Source organism: Gastrolobium bilobum, unplaced genomic scaffold (assembly GCF_033153095.1).
Source record: "Gastrolobium bilobum isolate Gb01-03AN ecotype WA unplaced genomic scaffold, APGP_CSIRO_Gbil_v1 utg913, whole genome shotgun sequence".
In the NCBI taxonomy this organism is placed as follows: domain Eukaryota; kingdom Viridiplantae; phylum Streptophyta; class Magnoliopsida; order Fabales; family Fabaceae; genus Gastrolobium; species Gastrolobium bilobum.
In genome coordinates this window covers 1,011,074-1,033,525 of record NW_026900059.1, presented here as the reverse complement: position 1 = coordinate 1,033,525, position 22,452 = coordinate 1,011,074, and the positions used below count along the sequence as shown (strand labels likewise).

Below are 22,452 nucleotides of genomic sequence, written 5' to 3'. Positions count from 1 at the left end.
GTCTTTCAGCCTGTGTTAGCCTACGAATAGGAATGGCTGGTAATGGAAGTGCAGGATCTGATTTCGGTGGTGTAATTGCATGAACAAGTGGTGTGAAGGATGGGGTTGTTGTGGGCCCACGGTTGGCTGAGTACCAAGGTTTCTGCGGTTTCTCATCATTGAGATGGTCTTCATACACCCGAGCTAAAGCATAGGCCTCATGGAAGTCTTGAGGCCTGTGGGTGAGCACTAAACGTTTGATTTTTGGTTTTAAACCCGATATGAAAATACTCCTTAACATGGGATTAGTCACTGCAGGGACTTTGCTCACCAATTGTTCAAAGGTAGCTTGATATTCAGTAACCGAACCAGACTGTTGGATTTTTACTAATGCTCCTGCCGCATCTTCAAACTCAGACGGCCCAAAGCGATATTGGAGGGCCACATAGAAAGCATCCCAATCAGGCAGACAATTATCTTGAAAGGATCCATTAAACCAACAAGCAGCAGGATCAATCAAATTGATGGCAGCTAAGAGGACACGTTCCTGAGGAGGAATGTTGTAGAAACGAAAATACCTGACAGCTGCTGTTATCCAAGAAGTGGGATCTCCTGATGAAAATTTGGGGAAATCGAGCTTAACGGTGCGAGCTCGGGTAGCGTCAGATCCAGTGTGAGTGGCATTGGAATGCGGTCCAGCACCCAGAATACTCCCATGTGCATTGCTGGTGTTCGTAGGAGAATGTTGTTGCTGAAGGGTAATTAGCCGTGACAAATCCTGATGCAAAAGGGCGTTGGATTCTTGCAAATTGGTTTGTAATTTCTGAAGATTCATATATTGTCGTTCTCGTAATAATTCGGCAGCATCAAATCGTTGATGTAATGCATCAACTCTTTGATTAATTTCGTGTTGCAGGGAATCAACTCTGTTGGAAACATCTTTAAGACGGGTATTTTCAGCCATAGTGAGGGAAGGTAAGAGTGCAATGAAAGCACCAAATGTTAGGGAGAGGAATCAGTGAAGGAGGAGAGTTAGAGAGAGAGAGAGAAATAGAAGAGAGAGAAGTTGTTGCAACTGAATCAGATGCCTTTTCTGCTTTTTCTCCATTACTATTTAAACATCAATTTTAAAAGTGTAGAATTAATAACAACCAATTAACTATGCAGGAACAAAAATAAGGTTCAGGCCTCCTATTACATAATACTAATATCCCACGATCACTACTACGCATTGTATTCCTAATTGGGCTGCCTCAGCTGATATACTGCTCCAAGTATGTTGGGCGTTTGGGCTTACGCTTGGGCTTGGACATAACACTCACCTACTACACTATTTAAGTAAAACAAAAAATAATTTGTCAGTAAACTTATGTAGAAATAGAAATATATTTTTGTTGACCAATAATACTTTTAAATGAATATAACATTTTCTCTTAATAATAAAAAAAGCATTTTCACGATTTCCTTTCTTTTCATTATGCAAAAATTGTCTAGAACACTAAACCATTTCATATTAATTTTTTTTAATTAATTTCAAAATTGAATACAAGATGTCATTCATCACTATTTGTTGTTTCTCCATTAAAAAATATGCCAAAAATAATAAAACATATATATGGTATCCTCTATATATTTCCCTTATCCTTTTGTCTTAATTTTCTCTCCGTATAATATTTGGTTTCAAGAAATTTAACATCTGACTTTGTTTCTATTTTCATTTCCTAAAAAGTGATTTTTCTTTTTAAATTATCAAGTTAATAAAAATGAGTTCTGTAGTTTTTTTTGGACATATTTGTATGTATTGTTATTAAAACTTGGTCAGCCCAGCCCGCCCGACCGGTTGAATTGGGAACCAGAACACTAACCATTTATTTCAGACAATCGATCAGCCAAATATTTTAATTGCATATTTAGGATTCGATTCTAACACCTAAAGGGGAATGGAATGTTAACCATTAAGTCACGTTACTTTGGCTGTCATATTGTTTTTATTTATATATTTATTACATATCTTTACATAAATTCAATTCAAGCAGTTCAAATGTTCAATCAGTGATCAGTAACTCATTAACACGGTATCCCCACCAAGTCGATGTCCAATCTAGATTTAATAACACCAGTTGTAAGTTGTCACCATATTTTTAACTTTTATATTTCAAATTTTATAAAAATGAGAAAATTACTATTTTGTTTTCATTTTCAGTCTCATTTTTATATAAAAATTTTAAGAAACATTTTTATTAAAAACCAACTAGAATTTTTTACATAATGAATAGAAATTGTTCATTAGGTAAAAATGTTTTTATTGAAAAATAGAATTTCCTATTCGCCATTTTCACGTTTAGTATGTTATAGGCTTATATTTTGTTTTAAAGTAATGGTTATTTACTCATTTAGCCACCCAATCAATGTTATAGTCATTTATTATCTTTGATAAAATGTCGAAAAAATTAAACATTTAAAAGATAAAAAATAATAAATAAGTAATATAATAGGTAATATTAGATTAAATAGGCAATTGTTTATGACAGACAGGTATATGTTGGGAAATAAACACCAATTTCCCTTTCCATGACCTGTTTAGAATGGTTTCCAACAAGCAAAATATATGTTCTAATGACAACTATGCATGAACCAAAAACACCAAGCAACACAAGTCAATTTTAACGTGAAAACCTCCTCAATGTGAGGAGTAAAAACCACAGGACCGATTTCGGAGTCCACCCAAATTCTCCACTATCAACAAAGTGAGATTACAAAAGGTTCCAAAGCAATTACAATCAGCTATAGCACCATCAAAACAACTTCACAACTAGTTGTACTAAAAATGCAAGAGACATACATATATGACCAAGCTTCTGTCCGAAATTAATCTAAAATAACAGAAGCACCTACTCCCAAATCTCAACGGTCATATTAAAGAACAACAAGAGAGGAACACACTGACCAATTTTGAGGACAATCGCACGGTTGACCAAAGAGAAACCTCTCTGAACTTCACTGCCCAGAACAGAGCAGAAAAACGATGGCCTCTGTTTGGAGCTGAATAATTCCCTCTTAACAGCTCCAATCGCAAAACTAAATGGTCAAACTCTAGCACAGTATGCTATAAACCTTGTACCAAAATTTCAGCTCATATCAACGGTTCATTTGGGAGAGATGAATCTCGCAACCTTGCTGCCTTTTGCAGAACTCTACACACAGACCACTTCGGTTTGCAATTTTTTGCTGTTGATGCAGACCTCCGATCAAGATTCAGACCAGTAGAAATGAAGAGGCATGAGTTGGGAAGGTGCTGAAAAAATTGCAGCTCAATCGGACCACAAACGAATGAGATATCACAGAATCTTCAGACCTTGCTCCTCCTACTCTTCACCTACGAATTTTCTGGTTTTGGTGGCTGGTCTCTCCCTTCTTTCTTCTCTTCAGAAATGCTCTCCTCACACACTCAAATGGCAGCTGAGCATACTACACAAAGGAACCCTAGGTGTGCGTTCCTTATTGGGCTGGACATTTGGTCTTTTAATTGGTTAAGGCCCAATAAATCTCCCCCTTCAGTCCAATGAGGGAGATTACAAACAGCAATCATCAAGTGGAATCATGCCGGCAACAAGCCGACAAAATTCAAACTTCTCTCTAGGAAGTTCCTTTGTCATCATATCCGAACCATTGTCATCGGTGTGCACTTTATCAAGCTCCACTTCTTTAGCTTCTAGCACATCTCTTATCCAATGATACCTTACATCAATATGTTTGGATCTTTGATGGAAGGTAGAGTTCATGGCGAGGTGTATGGCGCTTTGTTTGTCACAAAGTAAGACATATCTCTTCTGAGTGAAATCTATCCCTCTTAAAAACTTCTTCATACATAGCAACTCTTTACAAGCTTCGGTTGCTGCAATGAACTCCGCCTCTGTAGCGGAAAGTGCAATGCACTTCTGTAACCTTGATTGCCAAGAAACCGCACCACCTGTGTAACACCCCGTAGTACTCCGGTTGTTAACATACATGATATTTAACATTCACAGCGGAAGACTTTATTTGAAAAGGAATAAAGCATCTTATAAAAATACGAGTAAACTTTTTCCAAAACATTTCATAAAAACATTTCTAAAAACGTTCACGTCAGATACTGCGAAAGCGTAAATCTAAATATACATCTACTAATTAATCCCATGAGCCAGTGTTAGTGGCCATTGACCATCAAGATATGACATCAAGTGTCATTCCTGACGGAGTCTCACGGACAGCATAACGGCTGTATTTCGGATAACTAGAAACATGATTCTACACATACAGATAACCTAATTAATACAACAATTTAAACAGATAGCTTGCAAGTCCCACACGGACTGCAATCCCCTTAATGGGTCAATACAACTAATAAGGCTCCATGCCCAAATTAACTGAATACATGAATCAAGTCTATATTAATTCGAAGTATAAAAGTATCAGTAAATAATCCATGGCTCTAAGAATACTATCATGAGCCTAAATAAATACATACAATAATCTCCATAAAATAATTAAGCATGTTAACAAGTCTACGTGCCAACATCAAATCTAAACATAATATAAAATCATCAGCTGCATCATCAACTACTCCAATGCGGGGGCCTTGCCCCTAGAAGCATCACCACTACTCTGGGTACCTGAAATGATGTCCCCAAACGGGGTAAGATAACAACATCTCAGTAAGCTCAAGGTTCATAGAGGATCCTCTAACCCCTGAGCCCACTTCCTGCATAACAAGTCAGATATAAAGCATATAATACAGACATACAGCATAAACATAGCATCATCATATCATCCTTGTGTAACCCTAGGGTCAAAGCCATAGACGGTTACACATGTGTGACTTCCAGGGTCAAGCCATAGACAGTCAACACAACCTCAGTATGAAATAGCTCCCAGAGTCAAGTCATAGGCAGCCTACATACCATGATCACTGGCCAGGATCCTCATAACATATATCATCAGTGCATCATCATAACATCAAGATCATATAACATCTATATGAATGTGAATGAATGCACATATACATCATACCATATACTTTCATACAATATAACCATAATGCCCACCATCATGGTGGGGCCACAAGAGAGAGGAGTCAACTAGAACTAGGAGCTTACCTTAGGGAGCTTAGCACAAGCCCACACTCCAATATAATACGTATGCTCCAACAAAATCCTCAAGTGCACGGTTCTCTAGGCACACCTAGAGTAGGAACCATTCACATCATTAATTACATATTAATTAATCAAGTCATATCCACGACTTAATCATTTAATGATTCCACTTTTCATACTCATATGCCAATAATGTGCCCATTACAAGCCTAGACCAATTATAACTTATTACATATTTTAGTGCATTATTACAAGCCACTTTAATCTTCAATTACTTACATAGCTTAGAATCACATGCAAGGCTCACTTAGATTATTTTCAACTCATCCAAGTCATATTTATGATTATTATAAGTTACTAAGAGTTCCCATAAGCCCACTTAGCTTAAATATCACTTTTACGGTTTTTCCATAACTGTACATGCTTCTGTTTTCTAGTTACTGGGCGTGACTCACTTGTTATAAAATTCTCATCTTTTAGTATGTTAATCTAGACTCAATTACCTTTCCAAAAAGGTATCATATGCCTCATTTGAAGTTTCCTAGCTCCGGTTATCACCATTTGAAGTTGGACAAACAAAGCTGTTTGCCAACTCCGAACAGGGCCCTAAACATCCTTTACCATTTCTGCGATTATGAAAATTATACTAAATAATTTGCTCTAAAATTTTTATGTAGACAACTAGACACCTTTATCTTTAATTAGACATATTATGAGCCTAATTTGAGTAATAATTGAGGGAGAAAAAATTCATGGAAGTGTCAGCCATGTACAGCGCCCCTGCACATGCCTCCCTGTGCAGTCCTCACTCAAACGAACATACAGAATGGAATATATCTTCAATTGATACCAAATTTTGACACCACGTAGATAACATCTCAATAGTCAATTTGATATAAGGCACATCCCTATATGATCTCTGTGGAGGAAGATATGCTCTCCCCAATTTTGCCTAAAAACTGGTTACTTAGCCTTAAATGTGTTTACTTAACAAACCTTAATTACTTTTGATTATAAATCCTAATTCACATTAATTCTTGGATTTTTCTATTATTAAGTCACATTATGAAATATCCTTAGTCCCATTATGTCATGATACTTAAATTTTACTAATTATTTAATTAGTGTACCTAAACCTTACTTTAGTCCAATTTTAGAGTTAAATCCTTGATTACTTTTGTTAATTAATCTCTACCCTTAATTAATCACCTAATTCATCATCTCCTTAATTTTAACACAACTAAACCCTTATGGGGCAGATTTGATTAGCTATATTAATTAGGATTTTTAGCCATTATTAATCATGATTAGAGAGTTTTACTTAGAGTTAACCCACCTAGTTAATCTTTCTAATCATTTTTCCACACTTAACAACTTAATAAAATTTTTTTGTCATCAAACCCTATCCTTACATGATATGGCTGAAATGTTCATGGTCCATTTTTGAGTTCATAGTCATCTTTTTACATGAACATCACTCAAAGGTCCAAAGGTGGCACCTTTAGTCATCCAATCCATCATTCCATGGTTCCAAACACACACACACTTAAGAATCATCATCAAACCATGACATTACGAAATTTTAAACAACATTCTCCTCATGAACATATCAAAACCAAGGCACTCAACAAGGAAAAGGGAGGCTTTTTGGTTCATATTTCCCAAGTGGGAGCTTACATCTTCAAGGTTTCTCCTTTAGCTCAAGTCTCCACCTTTTTCCACCAAGAACACACCTTTAGGCAAGCACACACCTTCATGAACATGCTCATGAGTTAGGCTCAAGAACATAAGAAGAAAAGATGATATTTTTCATGAAAAAAATTTAAGAACACTTACCCAAAAATCAAAGGAAACAAGCAAGCAAGTGTGATTCTTCAAGAGAGCTCAAGAACACAACTCCATAGCCTTTGCTCTCCACAAAACCATGGCTGTTTGGGATGATAAGGGACACGAAATTTTTGATTCACACCATGAAAATGGTATGGTTGTGAAGAGGAGAGTGAGGGGAACAATCTTTGTGAAGGAAGTTTGGTGGTCTAGAGAGATTTAGGTGAAGAAATCTTAGAGAGAAGTGAGAGAGTTTTCAAAATTTGAAACTTAGAGAGAGAAGGAGGTGAAGGGGCTGCTGATCAGAAATGGAAGGGAAGGAGAGGAGGGTGCCCTAATGAGGGGTGCCATGTCACTTAAGTGATATTCGTCCTTTAGTGAGACCCGGTGTAATTTTTAACTGATCCGTCGTCAAATTTTTACCCGAAAACTCTCAAGACCCTAACTTTAAGTACTTAACATTAATTTTGTCTAATTATCATGTTCATAACTTAAAAATTTGATTAGTAGGTCACAGATCCACTAACAGTTGTTTAATTGCACTGTAGTCTTTACCGGTGTTTTTAACTGTACCCGGATTTCATAATCTTCTTAACTTTAACATTTTTGGTCTAATTATGAATTGTTAGGCATATATTGGTCTTTTTTTCTATTTTCTTATCTTTTTCCTGTTCCGGGATTCTACCGGATGCTGCTACAGCAGTACAAAATACCCGGCAGAAGTGACTTTTCAAAAATACCCCAATATGGGTATCAATCTTCACCAAATCATATCCTAACCTCATTCATGATGTTTATATCATTAGATTAGCTCTCTAACTATAATTTGCTAACTTGGAGCTATTCTACTAACTGTTATTACGTCAGCAGTCAAATTTGACAAATGAAAATTCATCTGTGCATAATACCTCAATATGGGTATCAAAATTCTTATAATTTTATGCTCATTCCATTTATGACTATAAGGTCATCATTATAACCCTCTAATTTAAAAGTCATATAATTAGGGTTATTATAACCTGCAAATGTAATCATATACCCCGAAGTAGACTTGCGAGTATCAACATGACTTGCCATATCTGAATCTGTGTAACCAATAAGCTCAGGCTTTCCATTTCCAAATCTGAGACTCAAATTGGAACTGCCACGAAGATATCTCATAATCCACTTAACTGCGTTCCAATGCTTCTTTCCTGGATTAGAAAGAAACCTACTAACAACGCCAATTGCATGAGCTATGTCAGGTCTGGTGCAAACCATAACATACATCAAACTTCCTACTGCTGAGGCATATGGCACTCTAGCCATATCTTCCTTCTCCATATCATTAGAAGGGCTATGTTGAGCACTTAGCTTAAAGTGGGTAGCAAAAGGTGTACTAACCACTTTAGCATTACTCATACTGAATCTATCAAGAACCTTATTGATATATTGCTCCTGCGATAAGTACAACTTCTTATCATTTTTGTCTCGATGAATTCGAATGCCAAGAATCTTCTTTGCTGGCCCTAAATCCTTCATAGCGAAGTACTCACTCAGTTGCTTCTTCAATGTGCCAATTCTAGAAGAATTTCTACCAACAATCAACATGTCATCAACATAGAGCAACAAAATGATAAAATCATCATCAGAGAATTTTTGAAAGAATACACAATGATCAGAGTTAGTCTTTTGGTATCCTTGCTCCCCCATAACAGACTCAAACTTCTTATACCATTGTCTTGGTGCTTGCTTCAAGCCATAAAGACTTTTCTTCAATTTGAAACATAATCTTCCTTTCCTTTCACTATGAAACCCTCTGGCTAATCCATATAAATCTCCTCTTCCAAGTTACCATGGAGAAAAGCTGTCTTCACATCCATTTGCTCAATCTCTAAGTCTAGGCTAGCAGCTAAGCCTAGAACCACTCGAATGGATGACATTTTCACAACTGGAGAAAAAATCTCATTGAAGTCAATGCCTTGCTTCTGACTGAACCCTTTAACAACCAATCTTGCTTTATACCTGGGCTGTGAAGTAACTTCATCTTGCTTCACCCTATACACCCATTTATTTTTCAGAGCTCTCTTACCTTTAGGTAGCTTACCAACTCATATGTATGGTTCTCAAGCAATGAATGCATCTCTTCTTGCATGGCTTCGATCCACTTACTCTTGAGCTCATCTTCCATAGCTTCTTCAAAGCATTCTGGTTCTCCTGAATCAGTCAACAACACATACTCACTTGCAGGATACCTGGTGGAAGGTGCTCGGTCTCTAGTAGATCTCCTAGGTGCAACATCTGAAGTAGCATCTGTGGGAGTCTCTGGCAGAGGGAACTGCTCATCAACAATATCATAATTCTCTACTGGCAGTGGAACATCTGTGCCATCTAAATCACCTGCACCATGTTCTTCTTCAACCTGTGGTGGATCACCTGTAACAGGAGGTGGATCCATGTCAATTAAATCATGACTACTCTCTGGAACTGGAATATCTGATTTCTCAATATCTTGTGTAGTCTGATCTTCCATAAACACAACATCTCTGCTTCTTACAAGCTTCTTCTCTACTGGATCATAGAACCTGTAGCCAAACTCATCCTGTCCATAACCAATAAAGACACACTGTTGTGTTTTCACATCAAGCTTGGATCTTTCATCTTTTGGGATGTGCACAAAAGTCTTGCACCCAAATACACGTAAGTGACCATAAGAAGGATTCCTGCATGTCCAAAATTTATCTGGAACATCAAACTGCATGGAACACATGGTGTAAGATTTAAAACATGAACAACAGTGCTCAAAGCCTCACCCCAAAATGACATAGGAAATTGTGACTGTGAGAGTAAGCATCTGACTCTCCCAACCAATGTCATGTGCATCCTCTCTGCAAGACCATTCAACTGAGGTGTCTTAGGAGGCGTCTTTTGATGTCGGATGCCCTGTTGTCTGCAATAGTAATCAAAAGGACCTATATACTCTCCTCCATTATCTGTTCTGATGCACTTCAACTTCTTCCCAGTTTGTCTCTCAACTGAGGCCTGAAACTCCTTAAACACATCTAACACTTGATCTTTTGTCTTCAAGGTGTAAACCCATATCTTCCTTGAATGATCATCTATGAAGGTAACAAAATAAAGAGCACCACTAAGCGTTTTTGTCTTCATAGGACCACAAACATCAGAATATACCAAGTCAAGTGTACTAGGCATTCCTGAAAGATGGGAACTCTTGAATGCAACTTTGTTTTGCTTTCCTGCTAAGCAATGAGAACACTTCTTCAATGGTGCCTTTTTCAATCCGGGAAGTTGCTCCTTACTGGCTAACATTGTCAAGCCCTTTTCACTAATGTGACTAAGCCTCTTGTGCCATAGCTCCATTGTATCTTCATCTTTTACAGCATTAATTTTCTCCGTAGAGATCTTTGCATGTGTAACATACAAGGATGAACATTTCTTGCCTCTAGCCACAATCATGAAGCCTTTAGTGAACTTCCACTGACCATCATTGAAGGTGTTGCAATATCCCTCATCATCAAGTTTTCCTGTAGAGATCAAATTCAAACGAATACCAGGAATATGTTTAACATTATGCAAAACTAACCTTGTGCCATTGCTGGTCTCCAAGCACACATCTCCAACACCAATTACATTGGACAAGCCATCATTTCCCATCTTGACAAATCCAAAATCACCGGATTTGTAAGATGTAAAGAAATCCCTGCGAGATGTAGCATGAATAGATGCACCACTATCTATCACCCAGCTGGTCTCATGACATAAAAGATTAACGGCATCACAATCATAAACAAGGAGAAAATCTGAAGTGGTAGTAGCAACTCGATCATTTTTACCACCTTCATTATTCTTGTTATCTTTCATTTTCCCTTGTTTATTATCTTTCTTCATTTTCCAGCAATACTTCTTTATATGTCCTTTCAAACCACAATAGTGACACTCAACATTGACAAACTTGTTAGACTTTCTCCTTCCTCTTTCTTTATTCTTCGGACCTCGGCTTTTACTTCTCCCCCTTCTTTCTGTAACTAAGACTTCTGACTTAGAATATGAAGCTTGAGTCTTTCTTCTCATTTCTTCATTCAAGATACTACCTTTCGCCAAATCCATGCTGATTATACCATCAGGGGTTGAATTAGATAAAGACATTCTAAACGTCTCCCACGAGTCCGGCAAAGTACCAAGAAACCATAACCCTTGCACTTCATCTTCAAACTTGATTTCCATTCCCGCTAACTGGAGAATAATTCTTTGAAATTTATTCAAGTGATCAGTCATAGAAGTACCTTCTTGATACCTCAACATCATCATCTGCTTAATCAAGACGAGTTTGTTATTACCGGTCTTTCTTGCAAATAGTTGTTCAAGCTTGTTCCACAGCATCCGTGCATGAGTCTCATCACTAATATGATTCAAAACATTATCATCTACCCACTGCCTGATGTAACCACAAACTTGTCTGTGAATCAACTTCCATTCTTCTTCGGTTTTATTTTGTGGTTTCTCAGTACCAAAGACAACCAAGTGATACTCCTTCACATAAAGAAGATCTTCCATCTTTCCTTTCCATACATGATAATTTGAACCATTCAGTGTAACCATTCTACTTGTATTAACCTCCATATTTAATCACAAGTTAACAGGCAAAATAACACAAGCTCTTGATACCAGTTGTTGGGAAAAAAACACCGATTTCCCCTTCCAGGAGAATGGTTTCCAACAAGCAAAAATATATGTTCTAAAGACAACTATGCATGAACCAAAAACACCAAGCAACACAAGTCAATTTTAACGTGAAAACCTCCTTAATGTGAGGAGTAAAAACCACGGGACCGATTTCGGAGTCCACCCAAATTGTCCACTATCAACAAAGTGAGATTACAAAAGGTTCCAAAGCAATTACAATTAGCTATATAGCACCATCAAAACAACTTCACAACTAGTTGTACCAAAAATGCAAGAGACATACATATATGACCAAGCTTCTGTCCGAAATTAATCTAAAATAACAGAAGCGTCTACTCCCAAATCGCAACGGTCAGATTAAAGAACAACAAAAGAGGAACACATTGACAAATTTTGAGAACAATCGCACGGTTGACCAAAGATAAACCTCTCTCTGAACTTCACTGCCCAGAACAGAGCAGAAAAACGATGGCCTCTGTTTGGAGCTGAATAATTCCCTCTTGACAGCTTCAATCACAAAACTAAACGGTCAAAATCTAGTACAGTATGTTATAAACCTTGTACCAAAATTTCAGCTCAGATCAACGGTTCATTTGGGAGAGATGAATCTCGCAACCTTGCTGCCTTCTGCAGAACTCTGCATACAGACCACTTCGGTTTGCGATTTTCTGCTGCTGATGCAGACCTCCGATCAAGATTCAGCTCAATCGGACCACAAACGAATAAGATATCACAGAATCTTCAGACCCTGCTCCTCCCACTCTTCACCTGCGAATTTTCTGATTTTGGTGGCTGGTATCTCCCTTCTTTCTTCTCTTCAGAAATGCTCTCCTCACACACTCAAATGACAGCTGAGCATACTACACAAAGAAACCCTAGGTGTGCATTCCTTATTGGGCTGGACATTTGGCCTTTTAATTGGTAAAGGCCCAATAGTATACCTTCCCTGTCTTTAACTAACTCCTGAATTTGAGCTTTGTTATGTAGATCATACTTTTTAAAGTATTCATTTTCATCATTTTATTTTTATTTTATTTTTATTTTGGTAAACATCATTTTATTATTTAATAAATAATCGATTGATGTCACCTTTCAAATTAAGTTAAATTACTTAATTTATTATATAGGTTGCCATGAATTTGAATCACATACGATGATCAAGTGGCTCAAAGCATTTTAGAATTTGACTGTGATAATTATTTTTCAGGGTTCACTGGTTATGAGATTGATGAGTTGTTTTAATGATAAGATTCTATTAGATCCTATTTTAAGGTATAAGACTCGGAGTCCCATACGAGGGATTATATGAACTTTGAGCTCTTCTATAATCTCATGAGTTAGCTTTGGGGTGAGGTTCTATCAAGATTCTTATCAATTGGTATCAGAGTCTTCCATTGTCGCCTAGGACTAGAGAAAGATTATCACAAAGACAACCTACGTGGGCACTAGGATTGCAAAACGTGGTGGAAATTACGATCCTACTCTAAGGCATGGGATTTCGAGTCCTACATCGGAAATTTTTTTTTTTTTTTTTTTTGGAGAACATAGAAATAAGGTTCTAATGTGAGTTTTATATGGATTTTGAACTCTCCTACCTCTTGAGCTAGCTTTTGGGGTGAGATTTTTTCAAGATTCGTATCGATGATGATAAAAGAAAAGAAAAACTAAGTAGTGTATAGAATCAATCTCAATTTTTTAAACATATTACTTGACTGTGTTAATTTACAAAGTTTTTAAAACGCAATATTTCCTTTTCATTATGCGCAAATAGAGTAAATATAACATTTTTTGATAAAATTTGACGTTTTTACCATTATTTTAAAAAAGTACAAATACATACGAATTTTTTTTTAATAAATAATTTAATTAAAAACTTGAAAAAATTCAAAATATTTTGTATCCCACGTGACATGAGTGCATAATTTGTCGTGATGCATGTGTACCATACATCAAACTCGACGATCTCGAGCTAGTCGAGAATTTGTGTGTATGTGTTCGGGGTAGGGGTGAAACTGGGTCAGATCGGTCTACAGGGGATTACAGCTCGGCCTACATCAGGCTAGACCTGACTTAGTATATTTTGTATAATAGGTCGGGCTCGGGCCTTAAAAAAGTCTATTTAATAAAAAGGCCGTAGACTCACTTTCAAAAGGCCGAGCCTATAAGCCTATAGGCCGGCCTATATTGTACTATTTATTTTAAATAAAATAGAGTAAGTATGTCTTGAAGAAAAAAAAAGATATAAATTTAATCAATTGCAATTATTTATAACTTAATTATATTCAATTATATTTTAATAGAAATCTTACTTTATTTCTTATATAGGAGGAACCAACATCTCAACATGTTAGATTGTGTATATGAATATATTAAAAGATTTTTGGGAGAGGTTATACTTACTACAAGCATCATGATGTGTTTGTTGGATTCATGTAGTTATTTTAATTTACATAGTATGGATTTGTTTATCTGATGAAATTTATGTTATTTAGTTTGAGCATTTTGCTTTTGAAAATTACTTAAATGCATTTTGTATTAGTTTTGTTATGATTCATGATTCTGTTTGGACGTTGAAATTATGATTTTTGGTGTAGCAACAAAATTTGAGTACTTTGTAAAGTTGATTCAGGGTTATGCTTGGAAGTTAAAAATTAACAGGCTAACGGGTCAAGTCAGACCATTTGTTTTTTCATAAACGGGTCAAACTAGGCTAACAGTTAGACTCATACTAGGCTTGGGTCAGGCTAAATTGAAATTTTTTGATGTAGGCTTGAGCTTTTCAGGACAAAGCTTGGCCCAGCTCAGCCCACTTTCACCCCTACTTTGTGGTACCTAAATATGTTCCGTAGAAGAAGAAATCTTTCTCTATGATTATAGGAAGAAAATTCTAGTGTGACCATGCAAATAAATTATCACGCGTTGAATAGGGTTATGACTTAAGATAAATGGAAAGCAAATGCTACCCCACCTCAGTGTGAACCATGAAAGTGGAACATTTGAATTTTAAATTGGAAGAAAACAATGAAAGCACCGAAGTCAGCATATATGTATATAGCTGAACCGGTTCGCAGGTTTATAATCAATCATCCACGATCCTCCCTTCCCCACCCAAGGCAAAGAGAATAAAACAATAAGAATAAAGTACAAAGCAAGTGACTGGGACATAGGCGAAAATAAGTGTTGAGTGCGTATAGCCCTGAACAATAGAGGAGTGTCCAACTTTTTTTACTATTGATATTAGAACATTGATATTGGGAAAATTACAAGGAAAGAAAATTTCGTAAAAAACAAGTTTTAATATAAATATTTATTCGAATGTTAACTGTTTATAAATTAGTAAATTACAATATTTATTAAAAATCTATTTTCAACATTTTTCATGATCATTTTCTGATAAGTCATGTTTGTCTATGAAAATTGGGAATGAAGGATGAAAAATGTGCTTCATTGATTGTCACAAATTATGCTTCTTCAATTCACGGGGTCCAAGTAATAATGTACAATTTTATAAGTTGGTCAATATGCATCTATACCTTATATCTGTTCAAATGAATCTATATATTTGTCAAGCTTGAGCTTTTTGAAGTCAGGGAAGTTCGAAATCTATAAAATTAAACCAAAAAAATAAAAATAAAATCCCTCAACATAAATACTTTAGGAGAAAATATTCGTATGACCTTTTTAAATATGAAAATAAGCCATTAGATGGTGAATAATTTGGGTAATTTGGATGAACTACTCATAAGTTCTAAAATCTCATTACCATCATTATATCAAACACATACATACATGAAAGTGACCAAAAAATAACTCTGGCAAATTATTTGTCATACTGAGCAAAATAAATGGATTATTTGTCATGATATTTGATCATATGAACCCTTTTTTGACCAAACCATTAGAATATCAATTTAAATTAAAGCTTAGTAATTAATGGGGGACACACCATAGTTAATGGCACCAAAAACTAACAGTCTGCTCGCTTAAGAAAGACACCCATCAATTAATTGTTTCCGCAGGAGTAGTTAGAAGAGTTAGTGCTACTTTGTTAATTCCATCCAAGACCAAGTTAATTAATTAATACTTTAAAGTCATTAACACTCAACTGTCTAATCAATTAATTAATTTTAAAACAACCACCATTAAAAAGTGAGCAATCAAATAAAGCGGCGTTGTAAAGGCCATTTGCCCCTTTCACACTGCACCCAGTGCGCAAGAGGTTGATTATGTTCTGATTACGTGCAAAAAATAATAATTTAATCATCGATTATATGTAATTAATTTTTAATATAATCAACTATATATGGTAAAATTGCTTCTGTATATTATTATATTACTGAAAATAAATTTAATGATATTTGAGGTTTGAAAATAAATTTAATGATATTTGAGGTTGTAGAAAAAAAAAATAAGTTATTGAAAAAAATAGCATCAACAACAACAAATACCTTTATCAACATCAACAAATTAATTGGGATCAACGGTCAGTTAATCTAAATAAGAAATAAATAAAAACTCACTAGTAATGAGCTAATAGTAAGATATTTGAATAATTTATATGAGGTAATAAATTTCAATCTCGGTGTCATAATTGGATTAAAAAAAATTAAAGGAAAAGAACAAAATTAAAATAAAATAATACAAAGAAAAATACAAATAAATAAGAGAAAATAGTAAAAAAATTAAAAAATATATAGGAAAACAAATACTTTAAAAATCCGTACAAAACTTATGAAAAAATTATCCATTTTTCTGCATTGTCAATAACTTTCCTCTATTCCATCTTAAAATACATTGTCCACCAATTTATAAAAATAAATTTAAATAATGTTTTATATGAAATAATATTTGATGTTTTAAAGATAACTTGGAAATTTTTTCACAATTCTTAGATAAAAATGTTGAAAAATGATCTGAAAGCCTTTTCAGTGTAAATAAAATATTACGTGAATTATTCACCAAAAGAAAATACTACGTGAATTAGAATCAATTTATCTAGATTTCCTAAATATTGTGTGATGTGTTCATAACAGTTTTCGTATATAAAAGGAAGGGATTTGATTTTCTCATGTTGAATGAGAATTCAATTCTCATGTTGTAGAGATAAAAAGCATGTGAGATCCATGTGTTAGAAAAAATTATATGTAGGACCCATGTCAGCACGAAAATTGAAGGGTGTGTAGAAAAATTTGAATTCTCATGTTAATTGAGAATTATAAAACCCTAAAAAGAAATAGGAGTGTAAATAAGTCAGGTTAGGTCGAGCTTTGGCCTTCCTAGCCTAAGCCTACACAAAAAAAATATATAGCTTATCTGACTTATTGACCTACTAAAGACTTTCTTATAAAGCTAAACCTATTTTACTTTTCAAAAAGGCCAGGCTAGTCTGAAACAATTATACACGTTTCAACAAAAAGAAGAAGAAGGAGAAAAAAGTAAAGACACTTTGGTTTTATCTATTATTTGTCTAAAATTATAATGAATGACTGAACAGTGAAAAAGACCAGGGTCAACTTTAAGGTGGACGTTTCAGAATTGGGTCAACTCAAGTAAGATTGTTACATGTGTTTGACGCCATCTGGCTGCCTTCCATAACTTTTGATGCAACACGTGGGCAGCGGCACAGTAACACATTTCAAAAAAGGTGCATTATGTCGCCAAAAAAATTAATTTATTGTTTTTAATAAAAAATTATGAAAAAGTAGTCGTTTTGAAATTAATTACGAAAATATAACAGTCAAATACGCACATATAGAACGTGTTCCAATGGAGAGAGACACAGCCCGCGTGACCTAAGCGTGACACACGCCCACATGGGGCGTGACCAGGTTGGAGAGACACACACCCAATTTGGGCGTGACCAAGGAGAGAGACACGCCTCATTAAGACGTGTTTCACCAGGTGCTGCCACGTGGCATAAAAGTTAACAGTTTAATCGTAAAATTTTGAAAGTCCATAACTTTTGACTCGGGTGTCCGAATTAGGTAATATTTTTTTGATTCCACGTAATTTTTCGAGATCTACGTAATAACATCTCATTTGACATATTTTGTCTCTAAAAAAAAATTGTTTACAACAATGATACCATAAGAACGTTTAAATCCAAATTAATAAACAGAAAACCACTATTATGATTAGAAATATTCATAGTAAAGATTCTTATGATTTTGGTAAATATACATCAAAACGACATAGTTTTGTTAAAAATGACATAACTTGGTTACCTTATAATTATTACTAAAAATAATCTAACATTTTTATAATCATGAACAAAAACTTAAAAATCAAAATAAAACGAAAAGCACTTACTTATCTCTTTAATAAGGATTTATCTCTTTAATAAGGATCTTTATTAGAAATATTTCTAATCATAACAGTGATTTTCTGCTTATTAATTTGAGTTTAAACGTTCTTATGGTATCATTATTGTAAATTTAATTTTTTTGTGAGAGACAAAATATATCAAATGAGGTGTCATTACGTAGATCTCGAAAAGTTATGTGGTATAAAAAAAATTACCTAATTCGGACACCCGAGTCAAAAGTTATGGACTTCCAAAATTTTACGGTTAAACTGTTGACTTTTGTGCCACGTGGCAGCACATGGTGAAACACGCCCCAATGGGGCGTGTCTCTCTCCAACCGGTCACGCCCCCATGAGACGTGTTTGACTGCTATATTTTCGTAATTAATTTTAAAATGACTACTTTATCATAATTTTTTTATTAAAAAAATACTAAATTAATTTTTTGCCGCATTATCTCATCCGTTACGGTAAAACCATTCCAATTTACTTGAACAGTTTTTTAAAGTTAGGATATGATAACGAAAACAAGTTAAAAAAATATGGTAAAATAAAAAGAATAACATTTTTTTACACAAGTTAAAAAAATATGGTAAAATAAAAAGAATAACATTTTTTTACACAATATTTTACTTTTTATAATTTAATTAAAGAAAAGCAGCTATTAAAATATTTTTTAAATTTTCAGATATTGAATGTTTAATTTTTTATTTAATAAATAATATTTTCATTCTTTAGCGAATAAGATGTAGGGGAAAGTTATACTGACAAATTTTTTTGTTTATAAACTTATAAATTACACTATGTATTATGGGTAGTACATTTAGAGATGACAAAGTGGGCGGTCTGCCCCGCTCCACCCGATCATCAACCCGCCAAAAAATGAATCAGCCCGCCCTGCCCTGTTTGACGGGTTGGCCCGCCAGCCTGAACCTATTTTACACTGACCCGCCTCGGCCCGCCTATGCCCGTCATCAACCCGCCAAAAAATGAGCCCGCCCCGCCCCGTTTAGTGGATGAGACGGGTTGGCTCGCCGAGCCGAACCCGTTTTGCCATCTCTAAGTACATTGTATGTTGACATATACTATTCATAATAAATAGTATAATTTGTAAGAGTTTGTAAATTTTTTGTTTATCAATATAACCATGACATAAGTTGAAAAATTATAAAAAAAATGTTTAATGCATTAAGAAAACATAAAATCATTATTTCCAAAAAAAAAAGAAAACATAAAATCATTTAATGTTTTTTAAGTTATTAAAAATACTAAATACCATGTATTGAATGTCCCTTCGATGTTGTCCTCAGGATTTTCAATGTTGTCCTTGGGATATCTGTTAGCAAACGCTATAGAAATAAAATCCTTTGTCTAATTATATTCTCTTGTATTTTTAAATAACGTTAGCTATAGTTACGGGTATAAATGGATCGCATTAGGTATAATTACCCGAATAATTAAATTGTATAAATAAGAATTATTTAGTAATTAAAAATGGTTAATTAGATGAAAATTTTAATTTTTAATAAAATCCTAATTTGGGTGAAAAAAATGTAAATATCCAAAAATTGGGAGTAAAAGTGCAATTAAACAAAAGTTGTTTAAGACAAGAATTATTTTTATGAAAACTCACTTCATAAGAATAAGTTGAACTTTAATGTAATAATCATTGAATTAAAAGGTGATTCAATGATTAAAAATAGAAGGTTAAGATGGAAGAGTGCATTGAATGAGTGTGAAATTGATTCCATGAGATTATGACCCTCTGTCTTAGGGTGTGCATGGCAACCATTCTATTCCCTAGCACTGTTTCTGAAAAGAAATAATTATTTTCTATTTCTGTGCCTTGGAACAGTTTCTGAGAAAAAAAATGTGTTTAATAACATGTTCTATTTCTATTCCGAGAATGAGAATTGTGTTTGATAACACAACAAATAATATAATAAAAAATAATTCTTATTAAATATAAGAAAATTTCAGATGATCACTTTCATTTCCATATGATGTGGTTGTGGTGGTGGTGGTGGCGGTGGTGGCGGTACGTAGTGGTTGTGGCAGTGACGTGGTGAAGATAGTGGTGGTGGTTGTTACAGCAATGGTTGCAGCGATAGCAGTGATAATGGTGGCAGCGGTGGCAGTAGTTGTGGGGATGGTGGTGGTGGAGGTGACGGCAGTGGCTGCGATAATGGTGGTGGGTATGGTGGTTGGTGGCGGTAATAATGATAGCAATGACATGGGCGGAGGTGGTGGTGACAGTGGTGGTGGTGGCGACAGTGGTGGTGGTGGTGATGGTAGTGATGGTGATGGTGGCGGTAGTGGTAGTGGTGGCGATGGCGTGGTGATGGTAGTGGCGGGGTGGTGTAATGTCGGCGATGGTGGTGGTACTAATGGTAATGGTTGTGGCGATGGTGGCGGCGGCGACGGCGGTGGTGGCGACAGTAGTGGCTGCGGCAATGGTAGTGGTGGTAGTAGTATTGGCGATGTGGGTGGTGGCAGTGGCGTGTGATGGCGATGGTGGCGGTGATGACAGTGGTTGCGATGATAGTGGTGGTGGTTGTGGCGGTGGTGGTGATGGTGGTGGTGACGGTGACGGTGATAGTGGCGGTGGTGGTGGCGACGGCGGTGGTAGTTGTGATGGTGGTATGGTGGTAGTGATGGGTGGAGGTGGTGGTAATGGTGGCGGTGGCATCGTTGTGGTGAGTGGTGGTGACGACGACACTAGTGGTACGATGGCGGCGGTGACGATAGTGGCGGCAGTCGTGTCGGGATGATGGTGGTGGTGGTGGTGATGGTAGAGGTGGAGAGTAATTGAGAGAGATAAGTGTTTCTCATTTTGTGCCCGGGAACAAGAAAGCAGAAATTTTCTAATTCTTTTTTCTGTTCCCCAGCACAAAAATTAAACCGGTTCATCCCAGGAACAAAAAATAAACCGGTTTTACCAAACGAGTTTCCTATCCATTTCTGTTCCCGACAACAGAAATAAAAAAAAGAATTAATTCCGGGAAGGTTGTCATGCACACCCTTAATGACTAAGTCTTAGAATCAGAAAATATCTCAACATACCTTGTCTCCTTCTCTCTTTCAACTTATGGTTTAAGATACATGGAAAGTACAATATAATGCTGGACATTCATGAGTAGACTTCCTAAAAAGCATGAGAAAACTTTTTTGTAAGCATGTTTCTGCCCATCACAAACCTTATTCATCCAAACCATCAATTCTCATCATTTCTGTCACCACATAACATCATTTGCCTTTCAACCCATAACTTGAGCTATAGAACTTGGATTTGAATGTTTTTAGGTGTTATGGAAAACTTATAAACATCTCTACAACTTTGATGGACATCCAAGCATGACTCTAGAGTTAAGATACCTTAAATTGAGCTCAAAGATATTATAGTTGTGCTGTCACAAAAAACAACATAGTCTCGGTAATAAGGCTATATCTTTAGCTTAACTCTATTAATTTGAATGATCTTTGGCTTGATGAAAAGCTTAGAAGAATATCTATAACTTTCATGAAGATTTTCACTAACAAGGTGGTTTCACACTATTGGGAACATTAAATCAAGGAACAACATAAATTTATTAATGAAAACAAATTTACATGATAAGTTCAACATAAGACAAAGAAAGTTACTTCTACTTCACCCTTGCCTACTAAAAAGACTTAGCTCATACTAAGGAGCATAATGAAAACTAATTACAAAATGAAAATAGTAAACTAGAATTCCTAAGGAGGACGAAGAATCCTTTCTAAAATGGTACCCAGAAGCTTTTGAAGGTAGGCTTTCCTTTAGCATTTATAGGTGATGAGTCCTTCGTGAGTTAATCATGTCCCTTTATTGATCAATGATCCAGATTTCCTTAGGTTCTCTCCAATTAGGGATTTTCTCTCTGCCAGCTTAGCCCTAAACAATCTTTTGAGCTCTATTTCATCCTTTTTTTGCTGAATTTTGAGTGCTGAGGTGCTGCAAAACATTGTATGTCTCTCCTCTTTGTTGTTTTTGATGTGTCCACTGTTGTATTGTTGCTTTTCAGACCAAGGCCGCAGGTACAAGGTGCTTTGTTTTTGCTTTTATACTTTCTTGTCCCTTTTTGTCTTCTTTTTTTGCTTTCTTTAATCTCAAGTTTGCCTTCTTTCTGAATTGAGCTTTCTTTAGTAGGTCATTTGTTTCCTGAAATTGTAAAATAACCCATTAAGCCCGAAAAAGTTAGAATTAAACATTTTTCATCCAGTACTCCCTAATTCCCATAAACGTAAATTGCTTCAACCCAATTTGCGTTAAAAAAGCTCCTAAATACAAACTTGGTTATAAATGATAAAACTTAATCGCAAAAATAGGGGGTTCAAAGATAAAATACAGACGATAGCTCTCCACTTTTGAGAGCTATCAATATGGGTTTGAACCCATGGGTCTCCTCTGGAACAAAAAGTGACAATTTTCAACACAACATGAATGTGCATGACACAAAAAATTCATGTTTGGGTCGACATGTTTTCAATTTAGTGTCAAAACAGACTC

At 35.5% G+C, this 22,452-nt stretch overlaps 1 long non-coding RNA gene across 1 annotated transcript; it reads right to left on the bottom strand.

Annotated features, from left to right (window-relative positions):
• Positions 1–4,704: 4,704 nt before the first annotated feature.
• Positions 4,705–7,125, bottom strand: LOC133295039 (uncharacterized). Its single transcript, XR_009749289.1, has 3 exons — positions 6,948–7,125; positions 6,789–6,862; positions 4,705–5,199 (listed from the first exon to the last, which is right to left on the bottom strand). It is a non-coding gene; the product is annotated as an uncharacterized LOC133295039 (long non-coding RNA).
• Between the last annotated feature and the right edge of the window lie 15,327 nt (positions 7,126–22,452).